General features: G+C 46.5%; 1 protein-coding gene across 1 annotated transcript in view; it reads left to right on the top strand.

Moving 5' to 3' along the window:
- The first annotated feature begins 247 nt into the window (after window positions 1-247).
- Window positions 248-20,543, top strand: part of CAMKV (CaM kinase like vesicle associated) — a 64,985-nt gene continuing 44,689 nt past the window's right edge. The window contains exon 1 of the mRNA XM_035105966.2: window positions 248-510. The gene's annotated coding sequence lies outside the window, so the exon portion shown is untranslated. The remainder of the gene's footprint in view (window positions 511-20,543) is intronic.

Consider the following 20,543-nt stretch of genomic DNA (forward strand, 5'->3'; position numbering starts at 1 on the left):
AGATTGGTCAGGTATATGATGTGTGTCTTCCTAGCTTCCCCTCTCTAAACCAGCCTGGGAGATTATTTTGTCCCGGATCTGGAGAAGGTAACCCGGGCAGGGCCCAGGATCAATTCTTAAAAGTAGTGGGAGGGGCGTAAAGTTTCCGGGTGACGTCAGTCGCTCGTGGCCCCACCCTTCCTGGGCGGGCCCTTGTCAGTTTCATCCTTTGTAACTTTCCCACTTGGAACTCAACTGAGATGCTCAACTTGCGAGGAGCCGCGGAGCACCGAGCGCTCTCGGCTCCATCTTCAGTCGACGGGATCCTACGGCGGATTCGGACGCCACATCTCGCCTTGCAACCCTGCAGCCACCCTCGCCCCGGGAAGAGCCGGGCGGGCTATTGAGGAGGGCCGATCACCACGGGGAGGGCGAGAAGTCCCCGTTGCTAGAAACAGGGCAGCTCCCACCACCGCCACCGGAACGCTTCCCACCCCTCTGATCCCTTCCAGCGGCAGAGCAGATTTGCAGGTGGGTCTTGGCGCGGCGCGGCGCGGGGCACCCGTGGCTTGCTGCAGTGAGGCGAGGGGAGGAGGGCCCCTGCTGGAGCCTTGGCGCCGGAGACGGCTGTGCCTTAAGAAGCTCGGTCGGCAGCTTTACCTCGCGGGGTTCTGAGGCTGCGGCTGTAAGGGGGAAAGGTTGCGCGTTGGGAAGTAGCCGCCTGTCCCGCCGCGGAGCTTGGGGAGAAAGTGGCTTCCCTGCGGCGATCCAACCTGTGGGGTCGACCGGGCTGCGTGCGAACGCTCCCCTTCGTTGCCGTGGATTCCTAGGAGTGTTTCTGCGCTGCACCTTCACTTTGGGAAAGTGACTCCGAGCTGAGTAATTGCGGATCTTCATTCCCGCACCCACCCACTCGCGCTGTCTTGATTTCCCCAGCCCGTGCAATGAGCGCGCACACACATTCAAATATTAATTGGGGGCTCCGCGCGCGAAAGAGGGGTTCAGAGTGGGACGGGGGCGGTGATCGCCCTAGAGTCAGGAGGCTGGCGGAGGATTAAGAAAAGGAGCAAGGTCGGACCCACGTGGAAGTCGATCTGCAGCTGCTGCAAAAGGAACTGGCGTCTGGTCCCTTTGCTGCTCGGTGCGCGCACCCACCCTCTCCCGCGGCGATAGGGGATTATCGCTTGGGCCCGGGGCAGAAAGAGGCACGTCGCCCCCTGTGGGGCGGGAGGTGCTGTCGTCGTCTGCGCGCTTCTCTTGGGAGAGACTCGGCGAGGCTGGCTTCCCAGCCTTGCGCAGAGAGAGATGGAGGCGCGGCGCGGGGTAGGAGCAGCTCGAATTCGGGCTGGCCACGCGGCAGATGCGCGCGCGGTGGGGGGTCTGCTTCCGAGTCAGGCGTCCCCTTCTCCCACTGAGACTCTTTCGGGGTCCTTCTCGCCTTCCTTTACTCCCGTGGCACAGGTGAGAGAGAGAGAGGGAGGAGGCAAAGCTTCCTCGGCTTCACTTTCCCCAGGCAATCCATGCGCGCGCACGGGGCTGGTGGAAGCAACATACAGGTTGCAGCTATGCGCTTGCAAGTTTCGTGCCTTGAGAAAGGGTTGGTGCTGCTGGCTAGTCCGGATGGGACAATCTGCGGAAGCCCAACTGGAGCTGGTGGCATTTAGCCGACATTAGCAACTGTAATTCCACACGCACACATCAACTCTTTCTCGCTGCCGCCTGCTCCCCCCTCCCTGGGCTTCTGCTATTTTGATTTCCTTTCCCCCGCCCATCAACTCGCTCTCTCGCGCTTATTTCCATGACAACAGCGAATGTCACAACTAAAAGATTCTGTCTTAATTGCAGGTTGCAGAGTGCGGGGGGGGGGGTGCGATGTTGTTTTGAGAACAGGAGTTTTTATGCTTCGATTCAGTTCCAGGCTAAAGATGCCTCTAAAAAGGGAACGATCTCCATAGAGGATCTGAAGCTCAGACGGTACTTGGGGGGTGGGGAGGCATCTTGTAAGTTTAGCGGTTCTGTTTTGGCGCCCGGGTGGAGATGCTGCCTGCCTCCCCCCTGGCCTTGTGGGTGGGAAGCTCGACCTGCGTTTTCTCGCTTGTGTGTTCCTCGGGCTACGGCGTGTCCCTCGCTATCTTGTCCTTCGTTACAGAAACTCCCGGGGTTGGAGTGCGCAGCGCCACCAGCGTTCGCTGTGGTTCGCAGAAGGGCGCCCGCGGGGCTGCGTTAGCAAACGGAACTCATCCGCAAGGAAGGAGGCGCGCTCAACTCCTTTGCCCTGGCTGTAGGTTTCTCTGTGTTTTTTAAATCATCCGATAAGCTAAGGGGTGGCTGCTGAAGCTTTTAAATACCCCCCAATATGCTCTCATCCAGGTAACATTATTAAGATCTGTACAGGACTTAGAGTTCATTTTTAATGACAGAGTAGCCTTTTTGACTAGGGCTCCAGAGCATGGATAAAACAACTCACCAAGAAAGCATATTCTATAGATATATTTTTTTGCAGTTGGGGTGGGGGCCTAAATATCACCTGGCATTGTTTTGGACCAGCTCTGTAAATCTCTGCCTTCCACAACCATAAACATTGTGACTAGCCAAAATAAAAGATCCCCATTTTTTTTATTTTTCGTTTTAAACCCTCAAACTGATGCCTGTATTGGGATATATTAAATTCATTTGCAGTCAGTTAAAGCCCATATAATCCCAGTGCAGGGTGGGAAGTATTTCAGAGGCCTCCTGCTTATATGGGCTTTTTTCGGAGCCCTGTTGCCATATCCTAAAATCACATCCGCCTTAAACATACTGGATTAGGAACACCGTGTCAAACTAGGGATACAAGAAGGGCTAATTAATACATGCCAAAGAGGGTGGATCTCAATTCATATGCCTGTTGGCTCCCTGAAAGAGGAACCTATGCCATCTGAAACAGAAGATTCCTTTCCTGCCAATTCATAGTAGATCCCTTTCCTACCTTTGCCATATTAGGGATATTGGAGTTGCAGAAGAAGAAGACTCCTTCCACCTCTCTGTGCCTCTTCAAATGCTCAGGGACTCTGAGCAAACCTTGTAAACAGAAGTAAGAGAACTCTGTTTGGGCTCACCCCTGGGCTTTGGGTCCTAGAAGCTGCAAATGACATGCACTGTTTTCATTATCAGTAGCAGTGTGAACCAATTAAAGGATTTTTAGTTTTAGTTTATCATCTGCCTCTTCAATTAGCAGATGAACTATAGCTAGTTATAATGTGATTGAGTTTTCATATTACAAAACATCATTAATAGGTACCAAATTCTTGTTCTTAAAAAGACTGCCTTTATAATATTTTTCACTTGTGACTCTTAAAGGTATTAACAGGGTGAGGTGAGTCACAGTTACATACTAGAACCAAAATATTCTCAAAAGTGGACAAGTGTGCCATTAATCTGAAGTCCCCTGATTAAAAATTACTACTCTCTGGTTACAATTGGCTCCTGGAAGCTTTAGATAATTGGTCTACTTATTAAAGCATGTGGCCCTTGCTGTCAGGTTTCACTTTCCACAGAGCTGCCAATGAGCCCCTTCTGATTCCTCCCTGTGGAGCCCTGTGGCCTATTCCCATTGTTGGTCATTCCCAGAAGTATGTTGGATTTGCTGCCTTCACAGCGATTGTGTGCCCCAAAAGACACTTCAGCTCAGAATTCCTTAAACCAAAAGGATATATAGTTGTTGTTGTTTTTAAGTAAGCACTTTAATGGATCATCTATTAAGGTCTGAGCTTAGAAAACAAAACAAAAAATGGCTGCACAGATGCACTTTTAAAATGTAATATGTGGAGTCCAATCCTACCCTGTTTCGCCGAAAATAAGACATGCCCATAAAATAAGCCAAAGCAGGATTTCTAAGCATTTGTGCAATATAAGCCATACCTCGAAAATAACAGTAGAAATTGGAGTTCTTGGTAAAGTGCAGAAATAAACAGTAAATTGCAAGAACTCAGGCCAGAAGAAAAAGTATAGTACCTACACTCTGACCTGTGAATCTTTGCTGACGAAGAATTGTCGAAACAGGGCCTTGTCCTGATTTTTACTGGAATTTATTTTTATTTGCCTACTATACTGGGATTGATTCCTATTTGAACTCTTCATCACACAAATAAAAACCTTGTGAAGATATATTTGAAATCCATTTTTCTTCTGGCCTGAGTTCTTGCAATTTACTGTTTATACCCCAAAAATAAGACATAGTGATAGGTGCAGTTCTGGAGGGTGCCAAGAAAGAGGCAAGGCTGGACACATAATAAAAATAAGACATCCCCTGAAAATAAGCCATAGTATGTCTTCTTGAAAAATAAATATAAGACAGTGTCTTATTTTCGGGGAAACACGGTATGCATGTTTACTCAAAAGTTAGCCCCACAGTCTTTTGTGTGGTTCACCCTCTCATAAGTGTGCATAGGAGTGCAGCTTTAAGAATTAGTTGTGCAACAGTAGCACCTTCCTGTGACAATGAATGTGGATCTTACTGAAAAATCTGCCATATGGGTGCAGACTCATAACATACATAACCGGTACATCCTCCCCACAGAATGTCCTTTGAGCAGTGGCGTAGCTAGCCGCCTGGCCGCCCGGGGCGGCAAACGCGAAGGCACCCCGTCGCACGCATACATCACACGTCACAACACATGCATCATGACACACAGCGCATGCACGCACAGGAGGCATGCAATGCGGCGCTACGGCAAACCCCGCGAGCAAGCCGCGGAGTGAGGCAGTCTCGCTTGCGTCGGGGCTTCTCATCCATGGCAGCCCCCCCTATTACTACGCCATTGCCTTTGAGGTATACTTTATAAATACTGGAAAGTTTCTGGAAGCCAAACCTTTCTTTGGCTCTCTGCTTCAGGACATCTGTTCCTTCTCCCTTACATTCTGAAAAGGAAAGAGGGCTCACCTAGTCGTACTCAAGTTAATTGAAAGTTGGGTGGAAAATAACACGAGTGCGTCTGAGCTCAAGATAAGAGAATCCTATGTTGGATGGAAATCGGCTTTTAAAAAAGTACAATGGCACCTTGTAAACAGAGAGAGATGATGATGATGATGATAATAATAATAATAATAATAATAATAATAATAATAATAAATTTTATTTATACCCCGCCCTCCCCAGTCAAAACCGGGCTCAGGGCGGCTAACACCAATAAGAGATAAAAGAAAAGAAAACAATTAATTAAAATACAGATTAAAATACAATATTAAAATTTAAAATGCAGCCTCATTTTAAGTAGTCCATAAATCCAAACCATGAGGGAGGAAAACACAGGGGTCAGACTGAATCCAACCCAAAGGCCAGGCAGAACAGCTCTGTCTTGCAGGCCCTGCGGAAAGATGACAAATCCCGCAGGGCCCTGGTCTCCTGTGAAAGAGCGTTCCACCAAGTCGGGGCTAGTACTGAAAAGGCCCTGGCCCTAGTCGAGACCCATCTAACCAACTTATGGCTCGGAATCTCCAGAATGTTGTTATTTGTGGACCTTAAGGTCCTCCGCGGGGCATACTAGGAGAGGTGGTCCCGTAGGTATGAGGGTCCTAAGATGGGGAACCCTTGAGCCAGCAAGTGCCGTTGCAGCAGATACACACACAATTCCTGGAATGGTCTGCACGTTGCCCTTTCAGCTATCATCTATGACTTGGCAGAGCTAGAATTCCCCAAACCCACCTCCCAGCCTATCAACTCAAATCCAAAGAGGCATGTGGAAAAACATGTCATCTTTCAAAATTCACGTGCATTTTATAAAGATTTGTGGACAGGAATGGGCAAGTCACCTGATGGCGTGCCTTTTTTGCAAAATCTTCCTGGATCCTTCAAGTTGTGTTCTCACATGCATTTCTTCATTAAGGGATTAAGCATTGCTACGAGCTACAATGACTGGGTACTACTATCCAGTATCGGAGGTAGAATGCTTTTGAATTCCAGTTGCTGAAGAGCACAAGTGGGAAGAGTGGTGTTGCACTCATGTCCTGGTTTGCAGGCTTTTTTGTAGACAATTGGTTGACCACACTGGAAAGCAGGTTGCTGAACAAGATAGGCCTTGGGGTCTGATCACACAGGGATATTTTTGTGTTCTTATGATTCCATAGGATTGATCCCAAACATGTTTGGCTGCACTTTTTTTTATTCACGAGCTTTCTGATATATCTCCTTCCTCCATCATCCTGCCTTGTGAATGACAGTTGAGTTGTATTCATACAGATGGATTGTGCAGTTGGCACATAAAATGGCTTCAATCACATGTGCAGATCCAGTGATCTCCTACTGCAACGGAGGGTGAGGGGAGGACCTGTTCTGCCCCTCATTTATTTTAAAGACTAAACCTGTAGCTCAGCTCCACAAACCTTGGTATATTTTGCTTTCATGGCCCTGGGGTGCCTTCTTTCCCCCAAGGCGCTTAAGATAAATACTGCATACAGGGCTCTTGACGCATTTCACAGACAGAGTTCACTGTTGAGATGAAAAGCCTTCAGCTCAGGAATAGATTCAGGATGGAGACGGTCTTTCTTTCCACAGTTGAAAGAGGTTTGAAATAAAGGTGGCTGCTTTCGGTGGGTACATTTCATCCCACTTCTGCAGCCACTAAAGAGATTTTGCAAGTTCCCTTATTGTTTCAAAAACCGACCAGAATTAAGAGTGGGGGCAGCGCTCGCAATGGGAAGTGATGGCTCTCTAAAACCCATGCAAAACACTCCTTTAAAACGATTCCTTTTCTCCAACCTCAGTTGGTAGAAGTGGCTGTTGGCATCCCTTTGGGGTAGAGGAATGCACAGGAAGGGAGAGACATTTGCTCCATGTAGCTACCAGCAAATTGACTTATGTGGGGAAACAATCCTTGCCTTTACTTGGTTCTTTTCCTAAGTGTCTGGGAACACAATAACATAGGAAGCATCACAGCAAGTCAAACCAATGGTCTCTTGAGATCCGTATTGTCTATACTGGCAAGAGGCTCTCGTATTGTTAAGGCCCATGTATAAACAGCACAGTTTCCAGAAGATGTGTGAAAGAAGGCAGGGGTGGTTCCTGGCAAAACTCTACAGGTAGAGAGTTCCAACTGATCCCCAAGGGCTTGAGAAACACCAGAAGTGCTCCATCAGAGGATCTCAATGGCAGAGGTGGAGCATAAGGAATCAGACGGCCCTTAAGGTATGTTGGGTCCAAGCTGTTTAGGGCTTTGTAAATTAACACAAGGACCTTAAACCTGGCATGATAGCAAATCAGCAAGCGGTGCATATCTCTTAGCAGAATAGCATGCTGCCAGTAATCTGCTCTTGTGAGCAGTCTAGCTGCTGCTGCATCCTGCACTCGCTGCAGCTTCCAGACCCCATACAAGGGCAGCCCCATATAAAGCGCATTACAGTCTTGAGGTCATCAATGTATGGACCACTGCAGTCGGATTATTGCCCACCTCATAATTTCCCATTTACTGGAGAATCAAATCCTTCAAGGAGAAGCAGAGGAAAGCCATCTTGGTGCCCATCTGTGAACAGTTAATGCTGTGGGTCTGTTTAGATACTGCCGAGTCTGTGTGTTATCTCGACACCTGGTGTGAAAACCACCAGCTCAGCCTGGCCTTGCTGGCATGCTTGAGTTCCTGAGTTCCTGACAGAGATCGGTCTTTGCCTAGGCAGGGGGAGAGCAGGACAGAAGGGTTTGAAAAGGCGTGACTTGCGGAAGATACAGGTACACATGCATGTCAGTATTCTGTATATCTGTCGTCTTGCCTGTTCTGTTATTAAAATGTTGGGAAAGGGTTGATTATTTAATTATATATGCTTCGACTTTGATCCATCCTGGTTTATTAATATGCAAGGAAACATATAGTAAAGGGCTAAACTAAGGAGAACAGCCCATTTTTAATTGTCTAGGCAATTGCTCTTTATTTATACAGTCAGCCCACTTGAGAGGATCCCTATGAAGCCCTGAGAATTTAGAAGTTAGTAATGCTGTTGGCTTCCCTCCTCCTAGGGCAGTGGTTCTCAAGCTTTTTTTCTCTGGGCCACATTTTCAGAATTAAAATTTGCTTGCGCCTCTCACTTAATTTTTTTATTGATAAAGAAATACATTGGAAAGCAAAAAAAGTAACAACTCCTCGCAGTGCTTGATTTATAACATAGAACACAACTACTTTATAATGCGATCATGGGACATGCAGAAAGTATAAAAACAATGCAGCTACATTAGATCATGAATCATTCCCAGTGAGAGGTGTGAGCTTGCTAGGGCCTGGTAATCTCATTTATATTAAGTCTGATTTGAGACAAACAAACTTTTGTCTCCTCATCAATACAAAGAAGCTCTTTTCTCTTTTCTGATCTTTCATATTTGTCAGAATTGAAAATCCCTGTTCACAACAATGTGTCTGTAGAAGAATAGCCAATGTGCTTGAAATGAGGTGTGGACATATTTAAAATTATTTTGATACTATACTATAGACATGTTGAAATGTTTCTTTGATTATCCTTGAATCTTACTGCCACACTTGCCATCTTCTCCTGCCACACCAATGTGGTGTGCCACACCCTTTGTGAACCATTGTTCTAGGGCAGGCCTCCCCAAACTGCGGCCCTCCAGGTGTTTTGGCCTACAACTCCCGTGATCCCTAGCTAAGAGGACCAGTGGTCAGGGATGATGGGAATTGTAGTCCAAAACATCTGGAGGGCCGAAGTTTGGGGGTGCCTGTTTTAGGGGAAAGCCATCACTCAGGGAGCGGGTCTGGGCCTCTGACACTTCACAATGAAATCTTTAGCTCCTATCTCTGAAACTGTGGTTTAACATCAGAACTGAACCTTAGATAAACAAAGTTCCCACTTAGGATCAGCTCTACTAGGACGTCAGGTGGCAAATTTTTGGGGTATTGGTACAGAAAAGCAAAATGTCATTCAATAACTTAGTTTGATATATTTCCCAAAATGGGATCACCACTTGGATTTTCTGCCAGGCAGCAAAATGTCTCTAGTTATGATGACCAACATCAAGCTTGCTCAGTAGTATATTACATATTTGATGCCCGCAGAGCCTCTGTCTTCATAAACTCTATAGATGTGGATTGTGCCTTTTCTTCTCACCCAATCCTGGCGACAAACAATGTAAGACTTAATCCACAGGATGACTCCTGCATGGAATGTCATGGGTACATAAAAGTGTCCATGTTTTGTTTGGGGAAAGTCCAGTGGGGGTAGCAATATTACTTTTTGTTACAGCAAAAACAAATGCCTTATTAGATAAGGTGTCACAAGACACTTTGAGGAGATGTTTATTTTCGCTGAAAGGATAATTCACAAATCACAAGCGTAATTCACAAGTGGACCTTTATGTCCATGGTTTTCAGGATGCAGGCTGGAGTGTTTATGGTAGTTCAAGATCAAAAAGGTCTATTTGATTGCTCACCTCCCTGTAAAAAAAACATTTCCTGTGATATAGGATTCACACTTGTTCAAGGCAGGTGCTCTGGGTCTGGGAATTCTGGCTGTGGTGACTCATTACAACTTGTTAAAAGAGGTCCAAAGGGAAGCCGAATTTGCAAATCTAAGGGCATGCTGCTATTTGAAATGAAACAGTCAAACTTAATGTGGCTTCTCTCTTGGGTACAGATAATTTATAAACATGGCTGAAGATCAAATGTGCCAGCCAGCATCTGATCTGATCTTAAGGAAAATATCCCCCTAAGAACTCCTTCATGAAGCACTCAGCCATTTAAACTCAATCAAAGTCAATATATTGGCATAATGAGTGGTACAAATGTTGGCAAAGTGTGACAGAATGCTACATTCGTCCCCCCAAAAAAAACATCCTGTGTTGGGGGAACACGAAGTAGAAAGGAACAACCTATACACAACAGATCTAAAGCCTTTTGCTGTGACCAGAATCTTTTGTGTGTGATTTAGGGAAGGTGGGCTCATTTATTCCACTTTGTAGCTTGTTTCACTGATATACTCAACTGATTCTTGGAAAACTGATTTCATTTTAGGACTGTTGTGTTCAATATATAAATGTCAATTGCTTTGTTCAAGCTCATTTGTTCTCCTGAGGTACGTGATTCAGTTACGACTCACATTACAAAGTATACTAGGTTGTCTGTCTGCTACGTACCAATGTTTTGTTTTTGTGCACTGCTCTGTTAAAAAAAAAGTTTTCATGTTCTTCCCTGAAGATAGACTGATTTATTTTCAAGTTAATTGAGAGCCAATGTGATAACTCAATTAAAGAGTGTTATAGGTTTAAATCCCTGCTCAACCATGAAGTTCAATGGGCAACCTGGGGCTAGTCACTATGGTTACTCTACATACTTATATGTCAGGGCTTTTTTCAAATAAACCTGAAAACCAGTTTGATTGGGCTGGGGGTGTTTCAGAGTCTCTGTGCAACCTTAGCTCCTCGGAGAAGGAGTGGAAGATGGATGTTCATTCTGAATAATTACTAGCGCTTTCTCAAACTGGGGTGGCGGGACATTTCCCCAGGGCTCAGGTTCAAGTGGAAGAGCGGGCAAAGGCCAGGCCTAAATGGTACCATCACTCCATGACATTTGGAGTTTTCACGCCATGCCTTTACTTGTCTGTAATGTGCATATCATGTGCGGGTGGTGTGTTGAGTCTCCCGCTTTCCAGCTCAGCATGGCATGATGTTATGATTGTGTGGGAAGTGAAACGTCACATGGGAAATGGCATGGAAGAGATTTTTATTCGTCTGCTAGAGCAGTTTGTGCAGTGGCCAGAAGGCCAAGCTGATGAAAACAGTCTAGCCTTCTTGCTACCTATCATGGTTTGTAAAAGTGCTTGCACAAAGGGAGGGAGTCCATGGTCTGCCTGCCTGTGCAAGGTAGCTATATTAATTAAGGGAAGAGCCTATGGAAACAAAAGGCAACCTTTCGATGCTACCTGTCTCTCTTGGTATATGATGCTTCCACAACACACACCACAGTAGACTACTATGTAGCAGAGATGGAGAGCTCGTGGCCTCCAGATGTTGTACTCCAACACCTGCATCCCTAACACCAGGGCATGCTGGATGGGCCTGATTGAAATTGGGCGTCCATCATTACCTGAACAGTCATGGGTTCCCCATTCCTGAAGCAGAGCAAACGCCACACTTGTCAGCATTACACTCCAATTTCTAAACTGGCACCTAGCAATGGGGTAAGTGTAACATGTAGACCTAGCTGAAGACCAGGTAGTATCTGAAGGATTGAGGGAACACAGTCAGGGTGTACTGTTCTTGCTTCCTCTCTGGCACAGCTGTTATGATAACTTGCTAAGCAGCTGCTGCCAATTCCATCCTTTTCCCCAATCCTTGTATGTGGCAGTCATGCAGAAGGCAGTGGAAGGAAAGGCAAAGCCCAGAAAGAATTCTCTCAGCAACCATGAGAGCTAGGTAGGGGTAGGTGTGCCTCTTGCAGTTATTAATATTGCACATTTGGAAGCATTAGGATGGATAAAAACCTGATTTTTTTGGAATAAAAATTGTCCAGACCAAAAGCTTTAATAACAGAACTTTCGTCAAAACAAACTTACAACAATAGTGATACGTTCAAATAGTTGCATAAAATCCAAGCAAATTCTTAGAAATGTAAAATTACTCCAAACAGTACTGAAATCAAAGTTATTTTTCTCCATGCAGCCTGCATTCCAGCCTGAGGCTGTTCTCTCCAGGGGGGAATCATCAGCACAAGGTGGCTTGAGAGCAAAGACAACTCCCACAAAATGGAGATTTGCAACTAAATACCCCTCCCATGTAATCTAAGTTAAACACCACATGAGAGAGTAGCAGAGATACATTCTCAGTTACCGTGTTTCCCCTTTTTTAAGACACCGTCTTATAACTTTTTTCCCTCAAAAAAACACACGGTGTCTTATTTTCAGGGGATGTCTTATTTTTTTAATTATGTTTTTATGGTACCTTAAGGCCTCCTTGGCCGGGCCGGCCGAGGGCTCGGGGTGCTGCTGGGTGCTCTGCATGGTTCCAGGCACCGAGGCGACAGGTCGCTGGCTCTTTGCTCTGCCCAGCACTGCCGGGCGCTCAGCGCTGCGGAGCGCTCCGCTCTGCAGCCGCCGATTCCGGCGGCGGGGCGGCAGACCTCCTCGGCTGGGGCAGGAAGAGGCCAGGCTGTTGGCTCGGCACTCCGCCCGCTGCAGGGCGCTCCGAGCGCTCGGCGCTGCGGAGCGCTCCGCCCTGCAGCCGCCGATTCCGGCGGCGGGGCGGCAGGTCTCCTCAGCTGGGCAAAAAAAAAGAAAGAGGCAGGCCGATCCTATGCGGAGCGAACCTTCATCTGCCCGCGCTTCAGCATGCGGGACCCGGGAGACGCTGCAGCGGGGAGAAGAGGCAAAGGGGGAGGAGGAGGAGGCGGTGGAGGGGGAGGTGGCTCCGGCTTCGCCTCCTTTCCTCCCTTGCAAGGCTCCTCGGCAGCCCCAGCGGAAGGCAGAACCTCGGGCCCGGGAGTCCCCAGCCGGCACTCACTGAAGGGAAAGGACTCAGCATGCCGGCGACCTGGCTCGCGTGTCTGTTAGCTGCCCCCATCGCTTGGATTCACACCGCCTCTGCCATTTTCCTGGGGCTCCGCACATGCCCGGCAGCAGCACGGGGGGGCTTCCCTCCCCCTTCGCGTCCTCCCTTCACAGCCCCCTGACAAACCCACCGCCTCCGCCGCTACCACCATGCTGCGGACCCGGCTCGGAGGTTTCGGTGGTGGTTTCGGAAGAGGGAGCGGGGGGAGGGCCCGCTTCGGCAGAGATTAAAAACTCTCTCGCGCTCTGCGAATGCGGCAGGCGCACAAAAACTAAATAACTAAAACAACAACAGGGGGGCGAAGAGCGTGCGGGGTGGCAGCAGTGGCGGAGGTGGCGATAGCAAGGCTGGCCACCCTCAGGAGCTCTATCCAGGGCCGTCTTAGGTATGGCTTATTTTCGGGGTGTGGCTTATATTTCTCAAATGCTTGAAAATCCTGCTACGTCTTATTTTATGACTACGTCTTAAAAAGGGGGAAACACGGTAATTATCAGCCTGTTTGGTGCTGCTCAGAGAACTTTACTTAGCTTCAATGGAAATTTCCATGCTCCTTTTAGCAATACACATACAGAGCTATTTTCCATTTACAATTAAACAATTACGCTTAACAGTACCCCCCACAATTTGAGTTTCGAAACAGCAACCACAAATCTCCGGTGTGTGTGGTTACCAATTACACAGTCCTTGTTAAAAGCCTGTCCTCTGATGAGGTTCTCTGCTAATTCAATAACTGTTGATGACTCATTTTTGTCTCCCCGAACCTGATGCCCTCCAGGTGTTTTGGACTACAACTTCCACCAGCCTCAGTTGACTGGGTCTGATGGGAGTTGTAGTCAAAAACAGCTGGAGGGCACCTGGTTGAGGCACACTGGCCTATAGTGTGGTGCCAAAATAACTTGAACCAGCCCATTGCTAGAGCAGCGGTAATTCTTCTTCTCTCCCCACATTGCCCTGATGACTCTCAGTGTTCCTGCTGCCTTTTCTCAGCATGTTCTCTTGCTGCTAAGCCCAGGAGAACAGTAACGGAAGGCAGTGTTTGAAGTAAGAACAAGCTGCTGATTTATAAAACAGCATCTTTCTGCTACTCCTCTCCTTAGTACTGCCTAGCATCCAACTTGGTGGGGTTTTTTCCCCTGTTGGTGCGCCTATGATTGATGTTAGCAATGCCATTAGATTCGGTACAGGCTATTTTGGAGGGGTTCGTGTGTGTTCTGCCTCTGCCTCTTGCTATTTTCCTCTGAACTCTCGGAGCAAAGTTGAGACAGCAGCATGTGGATGGAATACCAGCAAGGAGCATCTGTTTAAAGAAACACAGTGAGGAAATTCCAGCACGGGGTCAGTGCAGATCTGGGTGCTGGGGCCCCAAGCCTGCCTCTCCTCATCCCCCACCTCCACTGATATGCCAAATTCATTGTTTGCACTCACCTGCATACACAGAGTAGTAGTGTACGCAATGTTTAGGGAGGCTTTTAATGTTCAATAGATTATTTTATTTCATTTTTCTGTTGGAAGCCGCCCAGGGTGGCTGGGGAAACCCAGCCAGATGGGCGGGGTATAAATAAATTATTATTATTATTATTATTATTATTATTATTATTATGTGTGCCTTCCCCACGTGAGCAGATTTTAGGGCAATAAATGCACTTTTTTCTCTCTCGCTTCTTACACATTGGCCCAAGAAGTTAGTCACTCCTAAGGATATTTAATAATAATAATAGATATTTCCTTTTCATAGCATTGTAATGGCAATATTTTGCATCAAGGGGAGATGTGATCCTGTAGAAAAAATTGCTTTTGTATACTTATTGAAGGTTTTAAGAGATAAAGGTTTTGCTTTTATCTGAATTCACATTGTAGAATGTACAGAGTTAACTGTGTATATGCTACCTTGACTTGCTCCTAGGAGATGTAAGAGGTAAAAAGTTTCCACAATAGGGCTGCAGCTGGCTGGACTGTGAGTAACATTCTGTCAAAGCAAGCACTGAGTTAAGAGTGGCCAGTGTCATTAACTATTGGTTTAGACCAGTGTTTCTCAACCTTTTTTGGGCCACGGCACACTTGTTCCGTGAAAAAAATCACGAGGCACACCACCATTTAAAAAGTTAAAAAAATTAACTCTGCCGCCCTATATTATAATTATGACTGTAAGAAACACTTGCCAATTATTGCTTTCCGGCGGGTCAGTGCTGTGTAGCTCGTTTGCACTGAGCTTTGGGAAAGAGGAGGAGAAATATTGCTTTCCGGTGGGTCAGTGTCTATTGGCGGCCGCCAGGCACGTGACAATGCAAATCGCCCTTCTCGTCGCCGCACGTCGCGGCACACCAGCCAGCGTCTCGTGGCACACTAGTGTGCCGCGGAACAGTGGTTGAGAAATGCTGGTTTAGACAAGAGGAAGAACTTAATATCTCAGAATTGTCTTTTTAATGTTAAAGCAACCTGGTAGAGTGAACAGTCTGATTTATACTAAGAGCAGCCAAGTTAAGTTTCTTATATATTAAATTTAAAGCTAAGCATCACCGCCCATTTTTAATTATTTGTTGATCAAAGACAAAAGACATCTTACGTACATTGTTTTACTTGGAAGGGGTGCCTGCACTATTTCGCACCGCGCTTTGCCACAGCTATTAGCGGGTGAATAGAGGTTTATCATTAACTTGCGATTTAAATATATGGTGGCAGTGAGGAAACAGGGTCGAACAACTAAGTAAAGGGGTGTAAGAGCTGGAGTGGGATAACAGGAGTTAATCCTTGACAGTTTGGTGGCAGCAAACTGGGATTATAGTAAGAGTAGCTATAATAATCTTTTAACAAGTGGTGGCATCGCTGTGGGATAATAGAGGAATCTTTTACAGATTTTTCCTGGAGCTATTGCATTCATTGCTGCTACGATGGCTGTGCTGGACCACATACATTTGAGAGGTTTTTTTGGGGGGGGTAAGATAGGAGGGCCTAATTGTAGCATAGGCCCTGTACACAGTCTGTTGTTGCATCTACACTCAATAGAATATTTAGAGGGCAGTGCCAGGATCACTAAAATGGTACCCATGGATCCATATGTCCCCATGGAAGCTTTCCTTGATGCCTGCAGGATCTCCCCCCCCAAAAAATATTAGGCAAATGAGGCAAAGTAGGGGTGGAGAGGGACTGATGGCAAAGCTCTGGAGAACACCTCCCCTCTCGCTGAGCTGGCGAGGCAGGAGGCATTCTGCCACCCATCTTTGCTGCTGGGCAGGAAGCTCAGCAGCAAGGCTCTGCAAGGACTTTTCCTTGAGGGGGAGCCCTTGCAGAGCATCACACAAGCACACTATTGCGGGGGTGCTTTGCCTCAGGTGCCAAAACATCTCAGGCCACCCCTGAGTGCAGTTGAGCTGGTCATTTTAAAGAAAGACCCTTCGATTTGCTGCTTCAAGGCACAAGGGGCATCAAAGGTGAAAGGGGGGGTAGGCGACCAAAGATAAAAATTGCATCATGTGAAACAGGGATCCCCAAACTTGGGTCTCCAACTGCTTTTGGACTACAATTCCCATCATCCCTGACCACTGTTCCTGCTAGCTAGGGATGATGGGAGTTGTAGTCCAACAACAGCTGGAGACCCAGGCTTGAGAAACTCTGATCTAAAAGCAGAGGGTACAGATTTGAAGAATGCAAACTTAGAACTAATTAGTTAAATTTAAATAGAGATACATCTCGCTTAGCCTGATGAGGAAGACTGTGACCAGGTGACTCTGTGTGCCCACTCAGCCTGCTCTCCTGGTGCTAGTGCTAATGGGGAGCTTCAAGATCCTCCTGCTCTCTCTTCTTATGGTTCTTCATCTTTAAGGTGGACTTGAACTTCAAATGGAGGACTCGCTACTGTAAAGTAGGGCACAGGGCCACCCTATGCAGGTGATGAAACAGAGGAGCAGGCAGGTGATGGTGGGGCAAGGGAGGTATTTCAAGGTAAAGATGAGGAGCTCAAACTGGGTCCAGGAGGAGACAGGCAGCCTGAAGAGGGATGTCACAATCTTCAGTAGATAGTCCTATGATCTCATCTGGGCTACAGCAAGACTTCTCCTCTATAAATATTTAGATTAGACTTCCACCGCCACTGATCATTTTTACAGCTCTGTCCCTCGATTTATCAGTGTCTTTCAGGAGAGGAAAGGCTGCATCGCAGCCCAGGTTCCCTGGTGAAATAGCTGTAGAGCTGTGTACAACAGGGCTGGTGCTTCACACATTCATGATGGAATGCTTCCGCGTTAGCAAAATGACACAGGCTGTTATTTTTCTTCTTTCAGCTATATTTCATCCCTGGAAATGCAAGCAGTGGATTTTTTTCTTTTTTCTTTTAAAGGATTCTAAGCGATGCTGGGAAATTTTTAGCACAGCAGCAGCAGCAGCTGGGGATGGAGTAGGGAGTGGGTGGACCCTGACTGAAGCGGCAGAATCCAGACTTCCAAAGAAAACCAGACAAAGATGGGGCTTATTCATTCTTCCTCTGGTCCCACTGCTTTCCCCCCCCCCCCTCTTTAGAGCTCAATCAGAGCAAACAGCAATTCGAGTTTTCTCTGGATTGACATTTGCTCCCGTTTAGAGCTAAAGAAAAAGTTTTTCCTCGGAAAGAAGCAGGGAATTGGGAAAACTGCTCGGAGCCATGCTTTCTAGGCACGGGATAAGCAGACGTGTTGGCAAGCCCATAGATGGATGAAGTACCTAATTGAGCAATCCTGACTATGTGAATTAAAAGCAAATTATGCTTTAGGGCAATCGAAGAGTGATTTCGGTCTTGCAATCTATCGTTTTACTGTCCCAGTGGTCCAACAATTATCTTGGGCCAGATTCAATGAAATAGTTGAGCTAGTAGGAGCCAGTACAATGCATCCTGCTAGAGCAGCAGGTATTTCCCCCTTACCCCAATGTGTCCTCTCTCCAAATTGGTTCTGGGCTATTGGGATAACCCCCAGAGCAGCATTGGGGGGGCGGGGAGATAAGTCCATCAGCAGAAGCAGAAATGCCTGTGCTAACAGAGAGGTTGGCCTAGCCCTAGTGCAACAGTGCATTCTGCCCCTTTAAATTTACAAAGTTAGAGTGTGTTCTCCAGATCAGGACCAACCCAAGGCAGTTTGTTGCCTGAGGCAAAAGACAAGATGGCACTCCTGACCGCTGCCACGCGCACACAGTCTAGATAGACCTGCTCTGCCTAATGCTGGGCTGCCCCTGCTCCAGATCTACTAAAAGTAAACTAAGTCTTAACAATTCTGTGTTAATTGATCCTGATGATGCACTCTTGCTTAAAAATCTTACTGAATTGGACAAATGTTCACCATATCGAACATTCTTTGGAATCCACAGGATGTGAACCTTCTTCAAAACTGTGTGTCAGTTTTGCAGTTATTAATCAATCCTCCCATTTTGTACCGTTGTCTGCCATACCCACTTGCTAAATCTTGTTTCAAACAGAATGGTGAAATACTGAGGATAGATGGTGGGTGGGAGAGAGAGGGGGGGTTGCTTATATAGGCAAAGTAGTTTCTCAAACATATCCCTGGGCTTTTATACTGGCCATTACAGAAGTGCACAAATTACCCCTACATTTCAATAGTCATACCTCGGAAGTCGAACACCTTGCGAGTCGAACAGTTTGGCTTCCAAACACCACAAACCCAGAGGTGAGTGTTCCGGTTTGCAAACGTTCTTTGGAACCCGAACATCTGACGCGGCTTCCGATTGGTTGCAGGAGCCAATCGGAAGCCGCGTCTTGGTTTCCGAATGTTTTGGAAGTCAAACGGACTTCCAGAATAGATTCCATTTGACTTCCAAGGTACAACTGTACACCTCAGAGTAGCCTTGCCCCTCTCCCCCAAAATAAGGGCCATAAGCAGACATCCAGTCCAAATAAGATGGAAGTTACTGTGCATAGTGGTTTGTCTGCCCAGGGGAGTGATCCTACACTAGACAAAATTGCAGGTATGCAACTTAAGAGTTCTCCTTCATCCAACTTTCTTGTTAGAGCTGCAAGTTGCTTCAGTGGCATGGAGTGCCTCTTACCAGCTTAGCTATGCCAGATTTGACCTTACCTGGATGGAGATAGCCATGTGCCATTATTCATGCTTTGATAACTCCGGGTTATCACTGCTATACAGTGGTACCTCGGGTTACAGACGCTTCAGGTTACTCATTTTCAGGTTACAGACCGCGGGAAACCTAGAAGTACCAGAAAGGGTTACTTCCGGGTTTCACTGCTTGCGCATGTGCAGAAGCGCTAAATCGTTCTACGCACATGCGCAGAAGCACAAAAATGTGTCACGTGCGTGCACAGACGCAGCGCTGCAGGTTGCGAACGCTGCAAGTTGCGGACGTACCTCCGTCATGGATTACGTCTGAAACCCGAGGTTCCACTGCAATGCACTATACTTGGGGGCTACCTCTGAATTATGCTTTCTGCTGCAGAATGCAGCTACTAGATTGCTGACTGGATATTATAATCATAATATTACAATATTATGCCTGTGCTATGCCAACTGCACTGGCTCACATTCATTTCCTTGCCAAGTTCAAAATGCTCTCCCCCTCCCTTTGCCTTTTGAAGCTCCACATGGCTTCAGACCACCAGTCTCTCTATATATTCCTTTCTACGGAGGCCCTTCTGTGAATGCCTTCACCACCTAAAGTGAGTTGGGTGGATACCAGAGAGCCTTCTAAGTGGTGGTGCCCCAGTTCTGGAATACTCTTTCCAGAAAGGCACATTTTTTTGTCATTTTCACTTTCTTGGAGTTTTTAGATGTGGGTTTTTTTCTTTCTTTTAGAATACAGCTCATTATTTTATGCTGCTTTTATAAGGTTGCAGCTTTCAGCTGATTTTGTTGTTGTAGTTGTGTTTTAATTGTTATTTTTTCATAAAACCGCCCTGGGAATATGATTGAAGGATGGTACAAACATAAGAAAGGAATAATAAGTATTACATACAATCCCCCGCCCCCATGGAGTGATTCTTCTGGCAGCCCTTCTAGATCACTTCTCATCTCTTTTGGCCTTTTGAATACACTTGTATTTCTGCTAGTCCCTGTGCCTTCACATTTGGTCTTTGGAACAAATTGAATTAATATGCCTCTCATGCCTGCTTCCACATCCTTAATGAAGATGTTAATGGGGCTGGAGCTGAACCCTGATCTCTGCTAAAGTTCTTTTTCTTTAGTCTTATGCATCAATGCTAAGCATTATCCTGTAACCTTGGGGCTGTCCCTGGAGTCTTGTTTGAGTTCAATGGAAGCAGAAAGCATTAACCTCCCATCAGAAACGAGTGTAGATAACACGCTGCATCTGGAGGAAACCCTATTCAAGCCAACACAATCAAATTCTGCAAGTGAGGCTCCCTTCAGATGCTCTCAAAATGCTGTAATAAAATTCCAGTCTATTAAACCATCTTGCTTCTACTTGGCCACTAATTCTGTAATTACAGAAAAATAAAAGTTGTCAAATTCACTGGCAAGATTTATTCTTGGTAATCTCCTTGTGCAAGTTTTGCCTTACGGTTCCATTATTCTCTAATAGCTCAGAGTCATCCTCCCCACCCCCCGGTGTGCTTTCCGTAGGGTTACTACATTAGATTTGCAGGGCATCAAATGGTCAAGGGTCAGTGTGCCGATCTGATCCCTGATTAGGTCTTACTGAAAAAGTGTGCTCCTGGGAGGCTGGGCGGGTGGGGGGACACAACCTTTCATGAATAACACAATGTTGGGGTGGAGAATCTCCAAGCTGCAGTCCAAATCTAGACAGCCAGACCTCAGAATCTGAACAATTAAAATCTCTCCAGATCATGCATCAATGCTAAGCATTATCCTGTAACCTTGGGGCTGTCCCTGGAGTCATGTCTGAGTTCAATGGAACTCTGATGAAGTGGACCATAAGATTGTACCCTAAGTCTGTAGAAAGCCTAAACAGGTCCCTTTTGCCCTCTGTGTCCACCTCTACCTACTGGAAATGCTTTGGTCATATTCATAACAGCCTCTCAAATGGAATTTACACCTTTCGTGTGATGTCGAAACAATTTACATTTATGAGAGATTTT

The sequence above is a fragment of the Zootoca vivipara genome, chromosome 2 (genome assembly GCF_963506605.1).
Source record: "Zootoca vivipara chromosome 2, rZooViv1.1, whole genome shotgun sequence".
In the NCBI taxonomy this organism is placed as follows: domain Eukaryota; kingdom Metazoa; phylum Chordata; class Lepidosauria; order Squamata; family Lacertidae; genus Zootoca; species Zootoca vivipara.